We start from the raw sequence: 27,120 nt of genomic DNA, 5'->3' as shown, positions 1-27,120 counted from the left end.
TATTTTTCGTTACGTTATCCAATTTCATATTTTTTATTCTCGGATCAATTAACGGAGCAAGTATGAAGGCATACTGTTAATACTCAAAGAAAGAATTACTTTTAATAAGCCGCCTGTATAGTTAGTTTCAATAACTTTCCACATAATTAATTAATTAAATCTTAAAGCTTACGGCTTCATGACGTACTAAAAATAACGTCTACTTTTTATCGATTCTATGACAGCCAGCCTGGCCAGGGCAAGCGGAGCCTATTCTACACCCTCAGTCACCGGCCGGGCGCGTACGTATGATAGTGTGTTTCGTTTCGCGCCAAGCGCTCGCGATACGCGGCATTTTGAATTTTCAATTTCGAACGTCAATCGAAAATTTATTTTTATCGGAGTGGCCAGTGCTATCTATGAATTATGTTATTGATATAACCTGTTTGGTTGAGTGACTAGAAAATTATGGATAATGGTGGAATTTTCGCGGTTTGTGCCGTTTTTCCTGTAGGGCATTGTGTTTTCTTTGTACAAATTGTAAAGTGCGTAATGTTTATGGATTTTGTGGACTTCTAGGTGGAGGTAAGTTTGTATTGTAATTTTGCAAAGATAAATTGCTATAGAATACACATTCATTTTTAATTAAAGACTTCAACTGAAAATTTTTAGAGAGCTTCAACAAAATGTAAACGAAAAAGATTTTCAGAGAGCTTTTTAAAGGCAGGAAATCATTAAAAATGCTACGTAATAAAACCATTTTATGTTCTTATTAGAATCAGATACATAAATGGATAAATAAAAAATAGAAAGAGCTATTTAATAAATAAAGTCGACGTTACAAATTACACATGTATCAATGTTAAATGGGTACCTACCTAAGTACCTACTTATTCCAATGCTTTAATAATGTCATGAATAAATTAGGTATTGATTTCTGGGTGTATAAATTTAGGTGTTTGTCTTATTACACTTGTAATTTCATACTCATTACGTTTGTCGTCGCACTAATATTGTTAATTTTTGATTGTTTATTTCACAATAACACATAAACTGCTGCATTGATACTTTTCAACTTGTAGTCTTGTAGGGTTTTTAATAGGCTACTGTTATTATTAAGTACCTAATAGGAAAAAATAGATACCTAGGATAACTAAAATAAAATGGCACAGCTTTATTAGCATTTTATAGATTGTTTAATATCGTAATAACGTTTTCGTAGCAAGGTTAAGTGAAACCTGGTTTACTTAGCAAAATATATTAGCGTAGAACTTGAATATTTAATTATTTAAAGATCTTATATATAATATATTCGTATCGATCGTAGGTATATAATATAAAAACTAGCTGTGCCCCGCAGTTTTACCCGCATTGCTCCGCTCCTATTGGTCATAGCGTGATGATATACGTATTATAGGTACCACCTTCTTTAACAAATGAGCAATCTAACACTGAAATAATTTTGCAAATCGGACCAGCAATTTCTGAGATTAGCACTTTCAAGCAAACAAATAAACTCTCCAACCTTATAATATTAGGATATACATAAATACTAGGTTTACACCAACATTACGAGAAGGAAATGTGTAACTTAATTGCTACTTTAGCGTAGAAAGCTAGTTTTTGAACTTAACTAGGTACCTAGGTATGCAAAATATTACGTCTTAGTGTCTTCCTTGTGTTAATTATGTTTAGTTGGTATTTATGTTTGTACTATTTAGGAACTTATTATTATTAAAATACGTGTGAAATTTAATTATGCTTACCTACCTACATGTTTATGATTAGGTTTTCATAGATCCATGGACTTCGTACATTAACATTTAGGTATTTGAATACTTACGTATAATATTATATCTAGATCACAAATAATAAAGATCTAGATTTTGTTTTTATTAAAGATTGGATAAAACAAAAGAAACAATACATTTTCTTAAGGAAGGATAAAATTTATAAGACGTTAAGTGTTATTAGATAGGTACTACCTATACCTACTGCTAAAGCCGTATTATTATTGTATTGAAAATTACACCCTTAATAAACCACTTGAGCATACTAATTATGAATTATTAATAAATAGGTAAACACCGCTTTAGCCCGCATAAAGCTGTTTTTCAGGGTCATGGAAAGTTTATTCAATGAATTTTCGTACTAACACGTATCAAACGTACCCTTATTTTAATATTATATTTATAATATTGTATTGAATTATTTAACACCTAGCCATAAATATAATTGTCTTTATTATTCAAAGTAGGTATGAATTTACAAATCGATATTTAGGTATAAGGTAAGTAACCTACTCGTATATTTCATTAAACCTACTATGTATAGGTATATTCTGTAGTTTGTCTATGATGGGTTGTATTGGAAAAATGTTCGTCTAGAGCTAGACCTAAAAGTTTAACATGATTTGAAAATCGTAACTACAGAATTTCATGCCGGCATCTCTCTGCAGTAGGTACTCACTGCTTTCCCGAACCGGTAAATGGTAAAACTATTTTATGACGATTCAAAGTGTTCCTAGAAGTCTAATTGAATAAAATATATATTAAGTTTGATTTTGACCTTGAGTTTAGCATCTATGTTATGACAATTCAAAAATGCTTCTAAAAGAAGTCTAAATAAATGTTTGATTTTGAGCTTGATTTTAGTTTTTCCTAGCTTTCTACCTAAAACCTCGGGGGTTAGACAAGTGGCTTTTTATTAGCGTAACGTTTAATAGAAAAGATTATGAATGTATGAGATTGACGTAAGCTGGAGATACGTTTATCTACAACTTATGTCAATGTCATACATTCATAATCTATTCTATCAAACTTTACGCTAATAGAAAGCCACTTGTCTAGGGGGGCTCCACCTTTAAAAAAATACCGCTTCAAAATCCATTGCGAAGTTTTAAAGATTTAAGCATAGGTACATAGTGACAGCTAGAGAAACACTAAAATTATAAAGGTATGAGGAATGTTCTGACCATGTTCTGACAATTCAAAAGTGCGTCTAGTAGTATAATTGAATAAATAAATATTTGAGTTTGAGTTAAAAGCTTCAATGGTTTGATTATTATTGCCAACAGGTTGGCTACTTACCAACAAAGGGTGGATCCATAAATTTAAGTGAACCTTGGCAGTATCTTTGCTTAAGCATCAGAATGAAGTGTAAAAGTAACTTATTTGTGTCTTTTGTTCAAGCAATTTCGGACATTGGATTTTGATGGTCTGTTTGTAAAGTAATGTGGTAGGTAGGTCGTTATTTTTGTATTTTATACGTATTTTGCTCTATACATATCGTCAATAGATAGGAGGATAAAAACTTTTAGATCTCATTAGCACTACTATTAACTATTGAATATATACCTAACATTAGATTGCAGACAACTCGACTCAAAATATTTAACTTCAAGTTCAGGTAGGTATCCTTTGCATTGACCTATTTAAATTGCACCTATATTAAAAATTGTCAAGCAATGATCTATTGCCAACTATCAATAACTATCAATATATCTCCATACTAAACATCTTCAAAATCGGCTCAGTAGTACACGTAAAAGCGTATTCAGTTAATTTACATTCAAAATACTTATTAGCTGAGATAAATAACCTCCCAAACCGTTAAAAGAGTATAAAATCTAAGCAGAACTCTCAAGGAATTCACGAGTACCTTATCATCCATCAAGCTTCTACAAATATTTACCTCAGCCGGGAACGGAATGCCAGTACCTACTCTGAAAGCGCTCTTGTTGTTGCATCAATCTTCTTGTGATAGGTTTGAGCAAACAAAGTTATCGTTCGTTTAACTTTTGTTTAATGATGATATAAGGAGGCTTGCTTCGTGTTTTAAGTAATTTCTCTCCGTTGTCTGGAAGAAATCGCTATTTGAATAGACGACTTGCTTAATCTTTTAGGTTATTTCTCTCTACGTCTTTGTCTAGTACGTATGGTTGTCTGGAAGAAATGGCTATTTAGCGTAAAGACCGCCATTAGTCTTGATTTATAATAAGATTAAGTTACTGTATAATGTATATGTTATAGAGTAATAAAGTATACATAAGTAAATAAATACCACTAAAGTAAATTTCTGAAGTTACTATGCTTTTCAATTAAGAATAGAATCCATTCATTATGTTATATATATACTTTCGAGGTAATAATTTAAACAAATGAATAATCTAAAAAGTATGTACTTACTAACGTAAGTATTCAATTTTGATGTAAGATTCCCGCTTAATGTATTTTGATTTCAACACACGTATTTTTTCAAAGGATTTATAACAACTCATCCAAATTCATGAATCAAAAGTTAATTGCATTAAATAAATAACCAGAATCTGTTTCATTCCTATAAATCACACAAGTACATAACTTTAAAACAATTTATCACAATAATTACTGATAAAATTAATAACGTTAAATAATGTCAAAATTTATACACCACGCTCGATATGTTTTGATACTTGAATAAATTACGATCAAAACGAGTTATTCCGTTAGGGCCGGTTTTAATTAGGCTCATTTGAGTTATCAATTTATATCGGAAATACTGGTTTTGGCCTGATTTAAACCTTGATCGATTCATTTGTAACGAATATCGTATTAAATTTTAACACTTGGTTTGTTTGTTGGTCATCTATTTTGACCGCAGTTTTACTTACGTAGTGTTCGGATAAATACGCTTTCATCAAATGGATTCAATAGTTAATAACAACTATGATGATGAAAGCGTATCTACATTAGTAGGGGAGCGAAGAAAAATCTTTCAAACATGTAAAATTTCAAACAACATATATCAAATCAAATCAAATTCAAGTTATGACGTTTAAGTTGCTATAGTCTGAAGCTCAAAAGCTTCCATATAATTTATCCTTATTTTTGTTACTAAAATCATAATGTTATATGATGATCCTTCTAATAACCAGGGGTTCCAATACACGACGTATTGTGATGAAACAGATACGTTCTACAATTCTGCATTGTAACTACCTAAAATAATATAATACCACGACGAAATTGACTTAGGGCGGATTTTTCAATCCTTGTTTAAAACTTATTCGTCGAATAACGTTTTAAACTACCATTTCAAAATTGTATTCTAATTTCTAAGTGCCCGCATTTGACAGTTTACAGGTGACATTTTTATATTATCGTGTAATACTTTATTGGACGTAAGTTTCAACCGAGGATTGAATAATCGGCGTATACCTATTTTTAATTTCAAGCCTACCGTTAACCCTAGATTGAACATAATGTCTAGACATTAACTATTACAGAACTACCGTGAATCTAATCTTATATATCGTAATCCCTATCATTACGTACTGATGTAAGAACACAATCTCCAAGCTATCTAGTGCTCTACTTGACATAAAAAACCAATCAACTGATATAGTTTTATGACATAAATTATATGTGCCTTGAAGAAATGTTGTCATGAAATATGGAACACCTATAATTAATGTAGCTTTATCGATGACGTAAATTGGAAAGCCTTGAATTTTGTTCCCAATATTAATATGTGTGTCCTATGTTTTGTGAAGTTAATGGAAAATTAGCTTTTATTTGAATCGGATAAAAACTAGCTTTACTTATTTTATTTTTCCCGTATAAAATCGATGTTTAGAATACTGTTCAATGATGATGATGATGATTAAGATTGTCTCTTTGTATTATTTTTCTAATCTTATGTACAATACTTATTTAGTTCTGCAGTCAGCTTAATTATAGAAACTAAATGAAATACATTATTAAGTTATCATAATATCGTCTCTATGAAGCTTAGCGCGTTCGCTATAAAACTGAGAAAAATATTCCTAAAAACAGAATGATAATCAGAAATCAGAATTGCATAACGTTCGTTAGAGCAATGCAAATAATCATTTATTTACATAAAATTAATCGTTCAAGACTCGGCTCGCCCTTGACGGCACAAAATAAACAACGGTAGCACCACACCTGTTGGTCAATTATCCCAGCCTGAGAATCTCTACAAAAACTCGTTGTAACTTTCAACGTGACCGCCCCTACAATGGGAAAGATGTAACTCGATTGTAAGTGCTTCGAGTTTCGATCGAGATAGAGCTTTGTTTAGCTGCTTTGTTAGAAAGGTGTTTCTTAGTAAATTACGTTAGTACGTTTTAAATATCGTGAATTAATATTTGTTTTTTAAATATGCGTTAATAAATGTTCTTTCTGTTTTAAGTGAATATTTTCTTCTAGCATGTAAATATTAGGGAATGACACATAGAACAACTTGTTATATCAATTCTCTATTCCAATAACATCAAATTGCCTGTATAGTGCATTCGGAGAATTCCAGATGTCGGATAATTTGGAAAATTGCGAGTACCACTTCAGAGCATTGTTTTATTGTGAGTATCGTGAAGGTATCGCATGGAAATAAATAGATTTCATAATAATAGCATTCATATTTGTTTAATGAATCACTATAGTTACCTATTAGTTAAATAATAATACATTTACCCCATCATTCGGAATTACCCCAATGCACCGTATAAAACTGTTTATTTATTATAATAAGTTCTTAGTATCAATCATATCTCGTGCACTAATATTGAGCTCAAATCTAACTCGATCAAATCATAATTTAACATCAAAACTCGAATGTAACTCGATACGAAAACCCATAGTAACGCTTTAACACATCAAAGACTTCTCGAGATCGGCCCTTGTCATTTTATTGTAAGAAAGTTATTTTTTTTTATTATTCCCAGAAAGTTCTCGAATGTCCATTGTTTTGTACACGGCCTGTCAGCTTCGTGGTATTTGTGTCAGTTTAGTATTATGATTGTAATCTTTTGTAATGTATAATTTGATTCGGATTTCGCTAATTTATGTTTCTATGTAATATGAATATATATGAAACCACGATTATACACTATAGATACAAATATGAAACCACGATTGTTTTCTGAGAACAGGTAAGTTTTCATATTTTAGTTAACCTTAGAAACTGTATGTTATGTTATTGTTAATATTTAAAATGAATGGTAAGAATATTTTGATGTTGACCTGGCATTAAGGATGTTAAAATATAGCCTGTGTCACTAAGGAATAATATAGCTTACTGCTGGTGAAAGAACTTTTAAAAATTAGTTCAGTAGTTTCGGTGACTATTCTATGCAAACAAACAAACAATCAAATCGTTCATTTTTATAATACTAGCTTATTATTAGACGAATATGAATAGTTTCTAAAGGGGTAACTAATGGGGGAGATAGAGAAAGAAATCAAGTTTAAAAAAAATTTAAAAGATTTTCCAATCGATATTTTGACGAAAACAGAGATACTAAATTTTTAAATTAATGGTATGAACAAAATATGTAATAATTTTTTGCGTAAGTTTTTGTGCTTGCGTAAGTTTTTGTGTAAGCACATAATATGAATGATAAATTGATAACTTATACATCACAAGGGACTAATAATAAAATTAATGATTTATAATAGGTATAATGCAAATGATCAAGTGTTATGAAAAACCATAACGTCTTTAGTTTTATTCAAAAATAGATTACCTACTCTCAATACCAAACGATCATACCTATTAAAAACTTTTTATTATACCATTCATAAAGACATGAATACACGATAAAAATATATCGTCACATAATATTTTAAACTACCCTCACAAACGATACGAATTCCGGAAAATTCGTATAAAGTTAACGTTCATATATAATTTTTTTTTCATAAGAAACATTTTACGTCACATTTACGGCGCGTCCTTTATGGTTCTACTTTACGGCTCTCGCAAGTGACTAATTTTCCTCCTAAGTCCCAAGGCTTACCTTCGGCCGGTTTAATTAAATATTTTATACGTTCATAATTAATTAAGTTGGGTATGAGTAAAAACGCGTCAATTTTTTAGTTTAAAAGTTTTATACATTTTATGAAAGTTATTTTTTAGGTTTTAGTACATTTTGAAACTTTTATTAAATAATGGTTACATAATATTTTATTATTCTTTATTAATCTTGTTAATTATGCGAAAATTAATATTATAGGTAGATTCAGGTTTATGTACTTACTAGCTGTGCCTCGCGGTTTAACCTGCAGCGCTCCGCTCATATTGGTCTTAGCGTTATGGTAATATTATATAGCCTGTGGCCTTCCTCGATAAAGGGGCTATCTAACACCCAAAAAATTTTTCAAATCGGACCAGTAGTTCCTGAGATAAGCGCGTTCAAACAAAAAATCACCAAACTCTTCAGCTTTATAATATTAAGTAACTAGCATAGATTACATAAACAGCCATAGTTTTCCGTTACATACAGTGGTGCTTAATTAAATGTTTCAACTTAATATTATTCGAGTAATAAATAAATAGTTATTACATAGATAACACGTCGCGTCGCAAAGCTTAGTAAAGCTACCGTGAGTAACAACTGATAAACATACGACATAGATATCCTATGTTATGTAATAAAACATAGTATAAATAAAGTAAAAAATTAAATAACAGTATGAATATTGAATATATTACGAGCTAGTGAATAGTTATTTTATATTAATATTAATAGATATTAAAACTAAAGCTTTTATGGTTCACTTATGTTTTAAATTCTTGAATGTATGTTCTGACTTACATCAAAACGGTGAAATAGATTTTCATGAATTTTATAAATGAGATAGAAGATAGATCGGACCATAGTGAGTATCGAGAGTAGAAAATATCTAACATATTCCGATTATTTATTCAAATTCAAATTCAAATTATATTTATTTGCAAGAATGTAGTTACAGATTCTAGATGTTTTAATTGCAATGTTATGTGGCTAATACATTCTACCCATTGATTGGGTGTGCAAATATTAAAAAAGAAAGTTAATTAGTCTAATTATTTAAATGTACACACAATTCAATTTTCACAATTACGCGAACGCACTACGATTTACACGATTATATCACTACACACTTCACTTATCACACACAATTCAGTTTACACTACTTCAAAGTCATAAATTCTTCAATGTCATAAAATTGTTTTACCATTAGCCAGTTCGTCAGTTTATTTTTGAAAAGGTTTACTGGTAGTTCCTTAAAATTGTCCGGTATTTTATTATATATTTTAATTGCCATAAATATTACACTGTTTTTAGCTTTGTTGATTCTACACGTTGGGAAAATTTCTACACGTTGAAATGAAATGAAATGAAATGAAATGAAATGAAATGAAATGAAATGAAATGAAATAATTTATTTGCAGGAATTGTGGTCTACAAGGTTTTACAATATATTACATTAAAGTCCGCACAATTCGCCAGCAGACTGGCATACAAATATTTATGTGTATTTAACTAACTAAAATACAATATATATTTAGATTAATTTTAAAATTTTACATTACAGTTATTATTATTATCTACCTTTTCTATCTTTAGTGTTTACAAGCAAAGAACTCATTTATATTATAAAAGCAATGAGATTGCAGCCACTTTTTTAATTTAAGTTTAAACAATTGCATGGGCAATTCCTTAAATGCCATTGGGATTTTATTATATATCTTCGCACTCATAACATGACTGTTTTTGCTACATAAAGCTGTGCGACAAATTGGAAGTTGCAATCTGTGAGGATCCCTGGTTGGGTACTGACTGTTTTGACAACTTTTAATGTACATATAGGGATGCTGTTTCACAAATATTCCAACCTCCAAGATGTATAAGGAAGTAAGTGTTAAAAGTCCGAGTCGCTTAAATAAGTCTCGACAACTTTCCAAGGGCCCTACTCCACATATTGCTCTGACACACCTTTTCTGAGCTATAAAAACTTTTTTTACGTTAGTAGAGTTGCCCCATAAAATAAGACCATACCGAAGCAACGATGAAACATAACCATGATATGCAATGATTGCCGCTCTCTCATCAATAATCTGTTTAATTCTTCTGAGGGCAAATACAAACTTATTTACACGGGTACAAACAGAATCCGTGTGAGCTTTCCAATTTAAGTGGTTGTCTAATGTGATACCTAAAAATACCGTTTCAGTAACTTCGTCAATACGTTGTCCATTATAAATTATGTCAAGGTTATGTCTAATGTTATGATAATTACAGAATTGCATTAGTTTTGTCTTTGTAATGTTAGGAGTTAAATTATTATATTTTAGCCATTCTGTTACATTTTTAATAGTCAAATAAATGTCTTCTTTGTAGGTGGTCAATTTGTTACGAGGTATGGTGATGGATACATCATCCGCGAACAGAGTACATTTATGTTCTGTAACGTTAGGAAGATCATTTATGTACAATAAGAACAGGAGAGGCCCGAGGATACTGCCTTGTGGCACTCCGTATTTATTATGTACGTATTGTGATCTTACCGACTTTTTTAACGAATTATTGTCTATATACGATATCTCTACACATTGCATACGGTTAGTCAAGTATGAGGTCAGCCACTTGTGCGCTGGACCTCTTATTCCGTACAGAAAACATTTGCTGAGTAGAAATTCATGGTCAACACAGTCAAATGCACAGCTCATATCAAAGAAGACTACAGATACCTCATTACGCCTATCAATGTTGTCAATAATATTTTTTGTCAATGTGTGAGTTGCGAGTGTGGTCGATTTACCTTGTTGAAATCCATTCTGTTCTTGTTTAATGATATTAAATTTACTTATAAATCGATTTAACCTGCTATACATAATTTTTTCATAAATCTTTGCTATTATTGGTATAAGGGTAATTGGTCTATAATTGACTAATTCCTGACGTTTGCCTTTTTTATGTATAGGTCTAATGACTGAATATTTGAGTCTATCAGGGAATATACCTTGTGTAAGAGATAAATTAAGCAGATGGACTAATACAGGACATATTACTTTAATACACATTTTAATAGTACATGTTGGTATATTGTCATATCCTACTGCTGCAGTATTATTCAAGGATTGTACAGCTTTATAAACATCGGATTCTATGCACGGAGATAAGAAAATAGAGGATTCGTTAGACACAATACTATACTTAGCAGAACCAGAACCATTAGCGGAGTTATGTCTATTGAAAAACGTATTGAATGCTTCTGCAATTTTAGCTGGTTCATTTATTACAATATCGTTTTGTGATATATATTCGATATTTTCAGACATGTTACTATTATTAATTTTATTTGATATTATATTCCATGTCGCTTTTGATTTATTTTTTGATTTATTTATATAATTACGGTTAATACATTTTTGAGAAGATACAATACACTTTCTTAAAACTCTTTCGTATTTTTTATAATTATTTCTGTTATTTTCAGATTTATTTTTGTAGTATGTATGACGAAGCTTACGTTTATTTCGACTTGAGATTCTTATACCTTTTGAAATCCATTTGGGTGATGCTACACTGTTCTTTAATTTGATTTTGTTTATAGGAAAGCATAGATCAAAAAATAATTTGATGATGTCATGAAATTCATTGAAAGCTTCATTACTTGAGGTTTGTTGTAGAACTTCGGTCCAGGATAAGCTGTTTAGAGCATTTACAAATTTCTTCGTATTTTCTTTACTGTAACAACGTTTTTTTATAAAGATGTGATTTTTTTTCTTCACTGTGGCAATGGGAAATTGTAACGTTTGGCCAGTTTCATGGTCTGACAGATCAAGAAAATGAACTTTGCCAATTGACTCTCTAATGTTACTTATGATAACATCCAAGCAGGAGTTTCGCCGCGTGGGTTGGTTAATGTGCAAATAAAGGTTGTAGGCCATTAAGATTTCTTTAAAACTATTGGAAATGGGTGTATTTTTTAAAATATCAATGTTCATGTCGCCAGCAATTATGATTTTTTTATTTGATTTAAAAGTCATTTTATGCAAAAGAATTTCAAAAATGTTTTCAAATACGTTGGGAATATTGATAAAGCTTATTTACTATTTAGCTTGTTAGCACACACGAAGACATAGTATTTACTTGTATTTGATTTTACGCGAGTATTATATACATTTAGAAATTAAAGATTTAAATGGATATTAAACGCGATTTAGTCATTATTTTCTTTTTTCGCACACTTTGCAGAGAGCGTGGACACGGGGAGACACCGTTAAAATCTTTAATTTCCAAACCAAGACGTTATGTCTACAGTCTAATAACTTAGAAATACGTTAAAAAATCTTCAATAAATTATTAACATACCATAAATCAAGGAAAAGCTCACAAAGAACATACGTTTCAGTTTATTACAGCTAAATATCGAATAAGGAACTATAAATCAGCACTGTTAACATTTTCTTATTGCTTATTTAGTATTTACCATTGTTCGCAGTGGAGCGGACTCAGTACATTTTCTTATCAAAGCTTGAATTACCTAGTGTAATGTGACCTAGATGTGTTTTCTTTTTCCAATTTGAACTTTAAAAATGTAGCTTTAAAGTCGACTTTTGCAATCATCTATTCGATAATCGTGTTAGAACGCATCTATGTTTTCTAATTTGAACTTTAAGCAATAGATTTAAAGTTGTTTTTTGTTTGTTAGTTTCTGATATCAACGACTTGCATGTTTTGCGTGAGATCGGAAGCCTTGTTTTGATAATAACAATTGAAATATCAAGCTTAGAGAATTTTTCCGGGTTGATAATGTGTAGTACTTGACTTGTGTCGCTTTTTTGTGTAATATAAGCTCGTATGGTGTAGGAGATTTATCGCATTTTTATGTGAAAAATAAGGGGAGCTTTCACTTAGATGTATGTCTATTTGTTGCATTGTAGCTCTGTATTGGATGAAATAATTTCGGTGCGATTTTGAAATTCTCATAAGGTACTTTTATACGGTAAAGTGATGTTGTAACGTTACATCTGTGTGTTTGTTGCATTGTAGCTTCCGAAGAGATGAAACGATTTGAATGTGTTTTGATAAATCGAAAGTTTTGTATGCTTATGTGAATTTGTGTCTCTGTGTCGTAGCTTTCAAATAGATGAAAGCATTTGATCGTGGTTTTCTTAAATCGAAAGTCTTGTCACATACGTTAGTACCTATAGATAGTTATCTGTGTGATTTTACGTGACTTTTTTTTTAAACTACTACCTTAAACTACTACTAAGTTCAGAATATCTATAAACAATGTCTTCTATTCCACCACAAAGCAGAGAAACACTGCAAGAAAGACATGCTTTTTAACACGCTTTTATTACCTTCACTTGTATACGTAACCGAATCCTTTAGACTCGATTTTGACCCACTTGGAAACGCACAGATTTAGTTCAAACTTTGGACACTTATGAGTTTTAAGCTGTTGCATAGCTTCTATCCCAGGCCTTGAGCGCGGGGACCGAATCGAGAAATTCCGTAACGAAAAAACCTCACGCTCCCCACTCCGACGGGCTCGGAGGTGTGGCTTGAAGGCATACTATGCAATAGCTTTACCGCGGCAGTCCCCGAGTGCCACACGTCTTTTATATATATATTATGTACGTCTCTTTTCACTTTTCAACTTCAAATATATCGAAGTCAATCAAGCAAAACCGATTTAACTGGAATAAATCCGGTTTAAAACATATTATTTATCACCATAATAAACATAGCTAAGCCAGCTCAGCCTCAACGTACAAATAAATATTAATTTCTCAATATATTCCACGGTAAAGTAACAAGAAATAACATCTTATGAAATATTTGCGAGGAAAGTTACTTATTAATACATTTTCGTCTATTATTGTAGCCCGGGAAATTGGCCTAGTGACAATCTGAGGAAATAATTGAATTATGCCAATTATATGAAGACCGTCTGGAGTATAGAAAGCATTGTAATTACCTACTGCTGGAGTTCTTCAGAAATGTAGGTACACACTTCTGATGGAATATCAAAAGTTGGAGTATGAATAAAGACATTTTAGATAGATACCTAATAGATTTCTCAATGTCAATTGGAAAATTTATAGAATCGAGAGGTACCTACGTAATGGGTTCGAACCAAGTTTTTAGTTTTTAATTTATCCTAAGTAGGTATGCGGACTGCAGTTTACGTCGAAAGTTATGTTGACGATGATGCTGATAATAATCTTACAATAGAAATGCGAATTAAGAATTCCAAAGGTTATAAAAATAGTTATTTTCGTAGGGGAGCTTTTTCTCTATCATTTTCGACATTAGCCCTTATTCTTATGACTCATAACTTTGACTGCGTAGGTACATCCCTATCATATATAGATATAGAATTGTTATGCGAAATAGTAATACGAGATGTGTAATTCATCAACATTACTTTACATAATTTCCAAAAGAAATTATTTAATTACATTTGCATATAAACTATTATAGCAGAACAAAATAACCTTCCGAACAAGGAAATATCTAATTCATACATTTAGTGGCACACAGGTATTGTGTGTCATCTAAAAATTAAACAGACCCCACATGCCTTAAACAGGGTTCACAAAGAGTACTCGTGCAAACATTTAAATTTTTAATAACAACAGTATTTCGTAAACCGAGGCCTATATAGCGACGCGTGGGCGCTTTTCATACCATGGCCGCGTTTCTATGCCTATTCACGAATCTTCATAAAAATAACATATGAATAATGCTGTTTACGAATGTGTTTGTTGTAATATAGTGTTTAATTGATTGTGCATATTTGTGTGAATGTAGGTAGGTACTGTAAGTTTTCTCCTTTTAGAGTTATGGTAATTTTATTCAGTAACTTGATGAATACTACAGATACTACAGATGTACTACAATTTCCTCAATATTGGTTAAGTATTTTTGATTTTAATAGTAAAAGTCACACAGACACACGATATTACATTGCAATATTATTTAGTGACTAGCTTTCCGCCCGCGGCTTCGCCTGCGTTTTGAAATAAAAACCCGCATAGTTCCCGTTCCCGTGGGATTTCCGGGATGAAACCTATCCTATGTGTTAATCCAAGTTACCCTCTATATGTTTGCTAAATTTCATTGTAATCTCTTCAGTAGTATTTGCGTGAAAGAGTATTCACATACACACACACCACACACATCCTCAGAAACTTTCGCATTTATAATATTAGTAGGATAGGATGTATTTTGCTCATGGTCAAGTCGGATTATTTTCTTTACACCAAAGCAATTTATCTACTTTACTGTCTTATCTTAAAGCAGTATTATATCCAGTGCGGAAAAGCGATGGAAATAAGACTGCTTTAAAACGTCCTGGTATAGCGATGACCTTATAAATAGCGCAGTTGTTTTACCCGAATTGCTCTAATTCTATTGGTAACCTACCTCGGTAAATGGACTATCTAACAGTGAAATTGTTTTTTTAAATCATGCCGTGGTACGTATATTTAAATATTGACGGAAAAATCAGCATAATTTCATTTCTCTACACTGGTATAATAATACTAATATAAGACGTTCTGGTACAGAGACGAACTTCCAGCGTCTTCCAACCACAGAAACACTAATGCAACAATCAGCAAATTCCCTACAACTCGTGAAGTTCTTGCAAGTAATCAAGTAGTGAGAAAGGGTGTATGTAATAAAGGTCTGAATCCCTCGAACAAACAATAGTCTGCCTAATTGCTTGCTTCAAGAGGGATTAAGGAACTGGGCAGGGCTTACAGTCGAATTAAAATTATGTAACCCTTGTCAGTACGGTTTGCAAATGTGATAAGAGTGATGTTTTAATGTGGATACAATTAAATTGATTATGTTCGATTGAATATGTTCTTTAAAATCGAAATAAACACTGCGTAGTCAATGTGTTTTATGTAAAAACGTTGTAATGATGTGAAGAAGGTTTAGTAATAAATTAAAACTGTACTTATATGACGTCATTGACATTACTTTTAACTCTGACATAGAATTTATATTTTAGTATCATTTAATTTGATGAATTTAAATCAATTTTTTTACTTACAATAAAACAAACATGCTTTTTAAAAGCAGTTGCTAATGAAGTCATTTCCCGAATATTTTATGTCAGTAAAATGTAAAATTGTATCTTTGACTTGTGTTGCTGATCGTATATAGCTTTGTTATCTTGTCGCATATTATTAGAATAATATATCCAATTTAATGGGATACGCTACACGTCCAAAGAAACCCACACGTTATAGGTATCTATCTTAAAAAATAAAATTAATGAATAAAATTTAAATAGAGCTTTTTCTGCGGACGATACTTTCTATCGATGATTGTTTACTTTCATAAATAATAGATTAAAATAAGGACATTGCAGCTGTTACTTATATATATTTCTAACATAATCACCTGTACCTAAAACCTGTGGCAGAAATCGCCGTAAGCTATAAGACCTTTGGCTCTATTTTGTTTCTCTACCAATATGTCTATTACCAATTGTATGGTATATATTTTAGGGCACATATTGTAATATCAAGTGATGTATTAGTATGGTATCTTAATGAATAAAACAAAAACTGCATAACTAACTTGTTGCAGGTAGTTATGGTAACGAGTATCATCATTTAAGGCCATAAAATGCAGTCAGTAACAAGTTTTGCAAGATCTTAACGTGAAGCTGATTAACCCTCTTATATCTAAATATATCCTGAATTATAATTCTATGCCTTTATATCTTAAGAACATTAAACTATATTATTATAATAGGATGGGTGTTTGTCACTCTTTCACGCCAGAATAGCTGATCCGATCTGTCTAAAATTTGACACAGAGATAGATTATAACAATACTAGCTGTGCACCGTTTTACCCGCATTGCTATAATTCTAGTGGTCTTAGCGTCATTTAAGCTTAAATGGACCTTCTAACAGTGAAATTATTTTTCAAATCAGATCCGTGGTTATTTAAATATCGACAGAAATTTGGACATAATTTCCTTTTCTTGTGCCAATCGAAAACTAATTAATCTAATTAAAGGTTACTGACTAAACAGATAATTTAGCAATACCGTTGTTTAAGAATTATTGTAGTAAAACATTCGTTTCGACATCCGGTCGATTTCAATAAGTCATACAAAAACGTAACGACATTAAAGTAATTAGATTCACAGCGGGCATTTCCTAAACCGTAACGATTCACAAAATAGTTCATAATAAAGCGTTTGCGGTTAGTTTCTAATGTGAATTAGTACCATAACTGGGTAACAGCGGTGAAAGTAGGGCCCACGTATTAGTGTAGGCGGTGGTGACGTCACAGGCTTGACGGTTTGCGCAAGTATGACTGTCAATTTATGTGTATAAAACTATATGGAATTGGAAATATGATATATCTAGCTGAATGCCGTGGCGTTATTCACGTGGTAAGCGCGTAAAAACTACGAGCCTAGGCGCGAATACAGACTATATTATAATCTATCTCTGTACTTAAATTGTATGCAGATCTGATCAGCTGTTTTTGCGTGAAGGAGTAACAAACATCCATACATAGTTACAAATTTTTGCGCGTTTATAATATTATTACGATTGTAATAGGTAGTTATTTCATCCCTTTGAAATAATATTGGGAGTCTATTATAGCTTAGAATTACTAAGGTTTGATCCTCGATGGAATAAGAACAGGTAGCTTATAACGAAATAGGTACTTACTGATTTATTTGGGATCAATAAAAACATGATGGTACAGATTAGTGACTAAAGAAGAAAGTATACAATTTCCATTGTTAGTATTGTGCAATTAAATATCTAGAAAAATCTTAAACAATTCCCAAAGTACCTACTTATAACTCTTTCTATAATTTTCATTCTACAAATGTACCAACATTTTTCAATTTTCCACGCATCAGGGCACTGATGATTTATTAAGGTGCGGGGAAACATTTCGAAAATATCGTTTTTTTGTATCGAAGCAGATAGTTTGAAAGGAAAATTTGACATTTATTACCAGTAAACAAGAGTTATAGTTTTACCTCCCATTTTGATACCGCAGTGAGGGAAAAAAATATAAAACATAATTTACGAGCGGCACAGTTTTTTTGCGGTCGAAGAAATCGATTTAACCGTTTTACAACTTAGCTGCGAAGTAATAAAGGCGAATATTGCGTAACGCTTATCTCTTTTATGGTGGCACTTAGTTAGGTGATGGCTTAGTTGTAAAATAATAATTTAATGTGTTTTATCGTTGTCGATATACTGCAACCCACGTGACTGGTCTATAACGAATCTATTACGTAACAGTAGTACAAATTAATACAATTCTTTGTTATTATGCGATTAATCTCAGGAACTACTGGTCCAATTTGAAAAATTATTTCGGTGTTAGATAGCCCATTTATCGAGAAAGGCTATAGGCTACATATCATCACGCTAAGACCAACAGGAGCAGAGCAATGCAGGTGAAACCGCGAAGTGCAGCTAGTTAGTAAGAAATAAGAAGATAAAGTTCGACGACATGTGACTTATGCCAACCTGCACTTGGCCAGCATGGTGGATTATGGCCTGAACCTACATGGGAGGCCCGTGTCCCAGCAGTGGAAATAGATATGGGCTATTGATTAAGATATAATTAAAATTTGAACTAAAAGTTAAGAGATAAGTTTTCCATCCTAGTTACTATTCTTAATCGTTATCCTATCTTATTGAACGTGAAAGTTTATGAGAATATATTATGGATGTTCGTTCCTCTTTCACGCAAAACCGCTGATTGGATTTGCATAAAATTTGCTTTAGAGATAGATTAGTTATAGCTGAATTAGTAAAACTATCAATTTCGATACGACGCAAGTTATATCGCAGTTAGTAGATTAAAAATGTAAAATAATTATCTAAAACATCAGAAAGGGTTAATAAAATATATTCCGTTGACGTTAGCTAAAAACAAATAAACGTTAATTTAAATTTTATGGTTAAAGTTAAAGGGCTATAAAGTTGCATCCAATTTAAATGAGCCGATTTGTAACATTTTATGACGGTTTTCAAATAGACCGTTTATGTTCATATATGTGTATAATATGATATGATTAGTCGTAAATAATGGACTCATACTTTATTTTTCTATTTTGAATTTTATTCTATAACAAATCGATTTTATTCTATAAATATAGCTCTACAAGTGACAGACGTCACAATCAGACAACTGTCACATTTCCATACAAATTACCAAATTACGATTCCCTTTCGGACGGTTGCATCTTGACACAAACTTCAGAGGCAAACGTCAAAATCCAACCGGCCGTAAGTAAAACGTTTAACGGTACAAAAAGGACACAAAATCACATTTTTTCTTCAACATACTACAAAATATGTATGTCACGAACCGTGCTAAATAAATATGAAGATCTTTAAACATTAAAATACTTGTATCCATCGTAAAATAATTAAAAACCGGCCAAGTGCGAGTCAGACTCGCGCACGAGTCCGTGCAATGGGGAAATATAAATATTTTTTTAATTTTTAGTATTTGTTCCTATAGCGACAACGGAAATACATCATTTGTCAAAATTTCAGCTTTCTTGCTATCACGGTTTATGATATGGAGCCTGGAGACAGACAGACAGACAACGAAGTCTCAGTAATAGGGTCCCGTTTTACCTTTTCGATACGGAATCCTAAAGATATATATAAACATTAAATGACTTGTATCCATCGTAAAATAATTAAAGAAAAACCGTGAGACAAAATAAACCCAGCATTTTATAATCACGAGGATCGAGTCCCGTTGCAGCATGTATCAAAATGCGAAACGAGTTTTTAAAACGGTATTTATTTCTTCCAAATAACGATGTCATTGAAAAAGTTACGAAAACGCAATTACGTGGCGTACAGTCGAGTGCAGAAGTGTATTTAGAAATATAGGTCAAAACTTGTACGATCTAAATTCTAAATAAGATGCAGTTTTTAATTTTGTATTTTCACATTTAATTTTATCGGCTCTGGTTTTAAATTAATATAATGATGCGTCTATCAAATGTCAATTTAAATTTGATTAGGTTAACTTTATTAAAGTTTAGTTTTATTAAACCTTCTAACATTATAGGTAGTTAAAGGCATCATCATATTCATGCTATCATAAATTGTGACTAAGTACGGCGTACAAGTCTTGACTTCCTTGAAGATCATAACGTATCAGGTACTTCCTTTTAGATTAGCTTTACGATGAAAAAATAGAATTGAATCTGTATCATTATACCTAACTTTTTTTTGAAAATATGTTGCACTCCAATTAAAATTGACATTTGATAGATGAAGCATCATTTTAGAACGGAAACTCACAAATTACCACAAAAATATTTATCAGCAAATTGCAAAAAGCTTTTGTTCGCGACAGTACCTTCACCAAATAAAACTGCCATGCAATTTATAGCGTACAGTTGTAGAAAAAACCTATTGATTTTTGTTAATAAGTTTTTTTAAATTCTTGTGTCCGATTTCAGTTTTTCTGTTTTCACATAAACACGCTTTTGTTAAGGCTTTTTCAATTATTGTTAGTTTTTTTTTTAACTAAACGTAAGTATTGGAAATTGGCTTTCTTGCTAAACTAAAAGTAGAAACTTATTTTTTACTAGCTGTTGCCCGCGACTTCGTCCGCGATTAGGTCGTTTTTCGTCATTCGTTGTTTAAAAAAAATACGTGACACTTTATTTTAAAATTTTCTTAATTATTGTCTCTTATAAAATTTAACTACATTAAAATTGAACACTCTGATAATAAAATCTTAAAATCTGAAGAAAACATGAATGTGGTTTAAATTCTACATTACTTAGTATCAAATAATAATCTAAATTAAATGTAGATTAACAGTTTGAGCACACCATTATAGAATATGTACCTAAGTATTAAATTACGTTAGTTTACATAGTAACTTTACTAAAAACACGATGACTATCTTTCGCGCTCGATACCACAAACTAAGCATGTTTGTGGTAGGTACGTGGCCCGCGTCACTTGACCCCCATCTGGATCCATGATGATGATTCCATCCTGAAGATGATTCTGAAGATGATTCTGAAGATGATTCAGAAGATGATTCTGAAGATGATCCAGGATGATTCCATCCTGAAGATGATTTCTTTTGCCTGGAAGAAATCACCATCGCCTAACAAATATAATGTGTTTTCTTATAAAACCGTTACATAATTTATTTTATCAACTTAAATAATGAAAATGATATATTTATAAAATATAAAACATATTATTTAAAATGATTAAAAATAAATAAATGAAGCAACTACGATTCAAAGAAAACATCTTTTTCAGTGTGAAAATGCTCTAAGCAATCCGGGATGATGAACTGTATATCATGTACCTACTCTGATCCCAGTACGGTCGGTACGTCGATAGCCATAACGATAAATATTATAATCAGATAACCGCAAAGTCAAAATAAAAACATTACTTGTAAAGTTGTGAGTGCAAAATTTACGTTTCATTTGGCAATAACATTTTTTTCGGTACTAAAACGTAGTAGTTTGATATGTGGTTGGCTGCCCCTCCTCTCCTTCCTGAAAAATATCCTCCAAAATTTCCCGAGATACTTCCAATGATTGAACCATTGGACGTTGGACATTAACTTCAGTCAAAAATTGACGAAGCGGATGATTACTAATTTCCACTCCTCGCTGCTACTGTCTTTATCATCAAATCATCAATTTTCAAGTGGTGTAGTAAAAATATCAGCAGAAATCGTCTTCCAAAGGCGATATAATTTTATTAGCATTGAATAAAAAAAATCAAAAGTTAACTGTAAATCTATAAAAAAAGCTACTTACAAATAAAATTTTATCAAAAACTTCTGTTCCCAATGCACCTCAAAATAATAAAAGAATCATTCATTTCATTTCATTTCAATAAATACCTGTAAGTAACAACTTATGTGGGAACGCATGATGGTGAAAATTCACAAAACACGAAGATTGCATTTGATATTTTTGGTTTTATGGCATTCAATTGCTTTATAAATATCACTACATAGTATAAAAAAGTCGCTTTCTGTGTCCCTATGTCCCTATGTCCCTTTGTATGCTTAAATCTTTAAAACTTCGCAACAGATTTTGATGCGGTTTTTTTAATAGATAGACTGATTCAAGAGGAAGGTTTTAGTACATAATTTATTAGGTTTTAGACAAAGCGGACGAAGCCGCGGGCGGTAAGCTAGTAAATTTATAAAACACGAAGATTTTAAAAATTGTAACTAATGAACACAACAATATATTATTATACTCTTTGGAACACAATCATTAGATTAACTGTAGATAATGGTGTCTATTTTTACTTAAAATAATAAACATCTAAGTAGGTACCCTCACTTTAAAAAAAATATAGTTTATTATTTACACGAAATATATCTTATAGGGAACGGAAGATATGGGTTAAAGAGTTAAATAAATAAATAACATAATTATATTTAAATTATTAATTTTTAACATTGTGTTCAGTAGTGTTAACATGTAAATTGATTTGATTTTTACGAAATCTCATAGATGGCGCTGTTACAAAATTAACATTATACAACTTACATTCTTTAAGCTATGTTTCTCTTCCCAAGTTACTTAAATGGCATAATTTTTATAGTGTCAATCTAGATATTGTCAAACAACATTTATATATGCGTCATTTGATTATTAATTTCCAATAGTTAACGTGTAAATTAACATTTAATAGATGGCGCTGTTTCTAATTTGTCTTTATACTACTAAATTCATTAAACTGTTTCTCTGCCCAAATTACGTAAATGACATAGTTTTTATTTTGTAAAGCTAGATAATAGCATGGCTTACTCGAAACCAACATTTAAACATGAGTCTTTAGATTGTACGCTGTCGTAATACACGGAATACGTAAGAAAAATAAAGGTTCACAGCTCCTCCCCCGTAGGTGATAGCTTGATAATATGTAGCCTATAGCCTCACCCGACCTGTTAGTAATATTCATGCAAAATTTGAAGTCAATCTATGCAGTACTTTTCGAGATTAGCTCGGACAAACATACAGACAAACAGACAAACAGACAAACAGACAAACAGACAAAAATTCTAAAAACTATGTTTTTGGCTTCTATATCGATTATAGATCACGGCCCAGGTAATCTTTTAAAAAAATATTCAATGTACAGTTTTGACTTTCCTACGATTTTATTATATGTATAGAAGATAGTAGCACGTAAGATCCATTTCTAAATAACGGAGGTATTATTGGAATAATGTTTACACGGCATCTCAGTGCTATAATTTATCGACGAAATACTGATATAATATGTATAGAATTTATAAAAGCAGACAAAAAAGGCATAAATCTCAAGGATTTCCACTGAAAAAAGCGTGAAAGACTGATTTGTAACAATACATATTCCGCGTCGGATATGAGAATTTATCTCGACTTACTCATCTGATTAAATATTCTTATTTGAAGCGACATAAATGTAAAAAAAAAAAACTTGAAACATCTCAGAAAAACGAAACGTCGCGAACAAGTTTCAAGTAGGATGCGCGTGGCTCTGCCGTCAAAATGTCGAGTCGTATCTGCCCCGGGGCAGTCACCGTAAATCCAACCTTATCGTTTACAAGTAGAGCTCAAATCAGCTCACACTTCACACATATCAAGCGACATTTAACATTTTATCGCAAAGGAAAAACTTACTGCAATCGCAACGTGCAATTTTAAACTTTATTGCAATAGAATAAGATGCAAACTGGCCTGTGTGCAGTGTAAATTGTCTGCTATTTTGCGACATTTCAAAGCTCCATTTTACCAGTTTTCTTGAGAGTGCGTTAAACTTGAAGTATACTCAGTTGCATGTGTTGATGTAATATATGCAGAAATCGTAAAACGGATGAGATCGAATCGATGAAACCGATTCGAGATTCAACCGACTGGATAACCGATTAATAAATATTTTATGTGGCTATTTGTACCGGGATGTCTGTATAAACAGTTTGTCGTAAGTGTATTTAAGTGTAATTTAATAAATTTGGACTGTAAGTCGTTTAATTATCTTTGTACCGTTAAATCAATTTAAAAAGATAACTATGTAAACTAAATTTCGATTGGAGGAGTAGTGTGATGAAGATCTTTTTGGATCTTGGTATGTATATTAATTACTAGCTGTGCTCCGCGGTTTCACCCGCATTGCTCCGCTCCTGTTGGTATAAGCGTGATAATATATAGCCTTAGTCTTCCTCGTTAAAATGGGCTATCTAACACTGAAAGAATTTTTCAAATCGGACCGGTATTTCCTGAGATAAGCGCGTTCAAACAAACAAACATTTCAGCTTTATAATATTCGTATACGTATGATATGTATATGTATGAGTATGATACGAAAAAATCAGTCAAAATTTGAAACCAATCAATTTTATATGAAATGTTTTCAATTTTCAAATTCATTGAACATTAACAAAAAATATAATTTCACAGAGTCCTTCAATAAGAAGGTTGAATTTCCACCACCGTAAAATCCTAGCCATGATTTAAACACTAAAATACTTTAAATACTATTCGAACCCTTTAATATATTACATGCACAAGAGGAAGGAGATAAATAATTGACATGATCTTGCCCACTCCGGTCGGTTCCCGTCAAAGCCGGTTTTATACACCTGCCGTGATTATTTTTATTTATTTTTTCCCATACGTACAGTGGCCATGTGTTACGCGTGAATAGTATTTGTTTTTTATTTGAACGATCTACTGTGATAGTATGTTTGTCGTTCGTCTTGATTTTTTCGTCTTTATCAATTACTAGCTGCTCTGCGCGATTTCACCCCCGTGGCTCCACTCCTGTTGGTCATAGCGTGATGATATATACCCTATAGCCTTCCTCGATAAATGAGCTATCTAACACCGAAAGAATTTTTCAAATCGGACCCGTAGTTCCCGAGATTAGCGCGTTCAAACAAACAAACAAGCAAACTCTTCAGCTTTATAATATTAGTATAGATTTCTTCACAAAAACGTCTGGTTATGGTGTTTTGTCTAATTAGTAGGTACTCCGTCGTTTTACTCGCATTGCTCCGCTCCTTGGTCTTAGCGTGATGAATGATGATATTAAAGTCTATAGCCTTCCTTGATAAATGGGCTAGGTATCTAACACCGAAAATTTTTTCAAAGCGGACCTGAGTTCCTGAGATTAACGCACTTATTAAAAAAAAAACTTAGAAGTATTCCTATTCAACAATTATTATCGGCGTGTTCTAAGACATAGTTTTAATTAAAAACAAACAAAATATGTATTTCAACGACTGTAGAAATTTAAGGCCGTTTCACAGCAAAAATTCGCAATCAAGAAAAATATCCAAATGTCAAACGATTTCTTGTTTCTTAGGGCTGTCACATGAAGAAAAATAATAAATAATATTCATTAACTTATTAGCAGGAGATAAAAAATACCCAGAAACGTGTGTAATTCTCTAGTATGCAAAAATAGTAAGGAACATTTTATATGAAAATCAGCTTAAACACACACACATAAAAATTATTAAAGTGACGTATAGCCTAGCTTTCTGTATCTTATCTTACACACATTTCTTATATTAGTTTTCACGGACCATTGAATTTTAGCCAAGATACGGGATACGTTTTATGGAACACATAATCAAAAGTTTTCTTATGAGAACTCGCTTTAGGGATTTTGATTGCTTATAAGTTTTGCAAAATATTGTTTGTAACATAATATTGTGTTCTTTAAAAAGGTACATACTGTTTTTTAATCTATGTTTATTCAGGGATTTTTGTCCAAAAGGACGATGCCAATCCCGTCGTATCTTGTACAAATATGTTACACTTAAGATCTATAATATACTTTAAAATTTAAAGTTGAAAAAAGGTACATACTTATATCTGTTAAATAATCTCACACAAGTCTTTGAAAAAAAAAATTACATATTTAACTGCATTTATGAGTTTAATTAAAAATAACTTCTTGCTGTACGAAAGTCCTAGAAACAAAGAAATATAATTAAAAACACACGATTGACAGCCCTATCGAGCAATAGTGTAATAAATTATTTATTTCAGACCCTTTCTCGTTTTAATAGAGCAAGCTCTCTAGAGACTTCCATCTAGACGGTTGATTTTCTATCAAAGAACGATCGTCGAGGCATTTTCAGAAAGTTCAATCTCCATACAAATATTTAGCAATAAAATATTTTAGCTACGTAATGGCATCGTGAATTCCTTTTAAAGTGAATATGTATCTATTAATCATTACTTGGAGGTCTTTTATTTACACTTTGAATGAGTGAATTAATGAATGAAAATCTTTTATTGCTGTAAAATACAAATATAAAAGCATACAATACATTTAAAATAAGCAAAAGGCGGCCTTATCGCTGTAGCGATCTCTACCAGGCAACCAGTATAGGAAATAAACAAACTCCCTTGTATTTTGTCAGTTTGAACTTAGAAAGTTCTTCAAACTCCTTCCTATCTTATAATTATTCTTAGCTCTGGATAGAGCTACTGTAATAATTATAATAAATGCGAAGATGTGTTTGTCTCTCTTACACGTCGCAATGGAGCGATTTTATGATATGATTTTTGTGTCTGGAGAAAGTTAGTAGGCTAGAAACTTAGAAAGAGACATAGGCTACTTTTTACTACGATGACACACGTCGTTTCCAGAGGAATTCTCTTTGACTACCAGGCGAAGCTGCGAGCGAACCTAACCTATGATAAAACCTAGAACCTACCATATTGCCCTAAATAACATGTGTTTAGAAGGTCGTTATCATCATCATCAGCTGATAAGGTCACACGTAGACCAAATGTGAAAGATTCAAAGATGTCATAAGCGTTGGATTTTTCAGAGTTCGTTTAAAATTTTAATTAAAATTATCTATGAATATAATAAATTCGTGTTTTTTTTTTATTAAAACCCGAGTCTTCAATTGCTGAGTCATTGAGAGATTTTCGAATAAAAATGTGAATAAAATGTTTGTCGGTGTTAACATATATTTAATGTCGTATGTAGGCGTTCAAAGACGTTTGAACTATATTGAAATCACTTAACTATAAAGGCAGACTTTCCATGAATTATAAATTAAAGGTTTAAATATCATTTTTATATTCAATTTTTGCGATAATTTATTATTTATGTAGATCCTTTGATGGACGAGCTTTTTTCCAGTCACGCTTAATACAGTTTACACCAGTATAAAATAATTTTACATAAACATTGGTACAATTTATGAGCTGCATATTTATAAAGATACCGCGTCGATTGCGATATCTTCCATCTTATCTACTAGGGTGGAGTCTCCTATTATCGGCCTGCTCCTAATATCGGCCTTTTCGAGAAAATG

The 27,120-nt window shown here is 31.7% G+C and overlaps 1 protein-coding gene across 1 annotated transcript in view; it reads left to right on the top strand.

Annotated features, from left to right (window-relative positions):
* Positions 1-277: 277 nt before the first annotated feature.
* LOC123703826 (irregular chiasm C-roughest protein-like) overlaps positions 278-27,120 on the top strand; it is a 99,297-nt gene continuing 72,454 nt past the window's right edge. The window contains exon 1 of the mRNA XM_045651989.1: positions 278-564. The gene's annotated coding sequence lies outside the window, so the exon portion shown is untranslated. The remainder of the gene's footprint in view (positions 565-27,120) is intronic.

Source organism: Colias croceus, chromosome 27 (genome assembly GCF_905220415.1).
Source record: "Colias croceus chromosome 27, ilColCroc2.1".
Lineage (NCBI taxonomy): Eukaryota > Metazoa > Arthropoda > Insecta > Lepidoptera > Pieridae > Colias > Colias croceus.
Note: the sequence above shows the minus strand (reverse complement) of the source record. Positions and strands in the feature narration are given on the sequence as shown.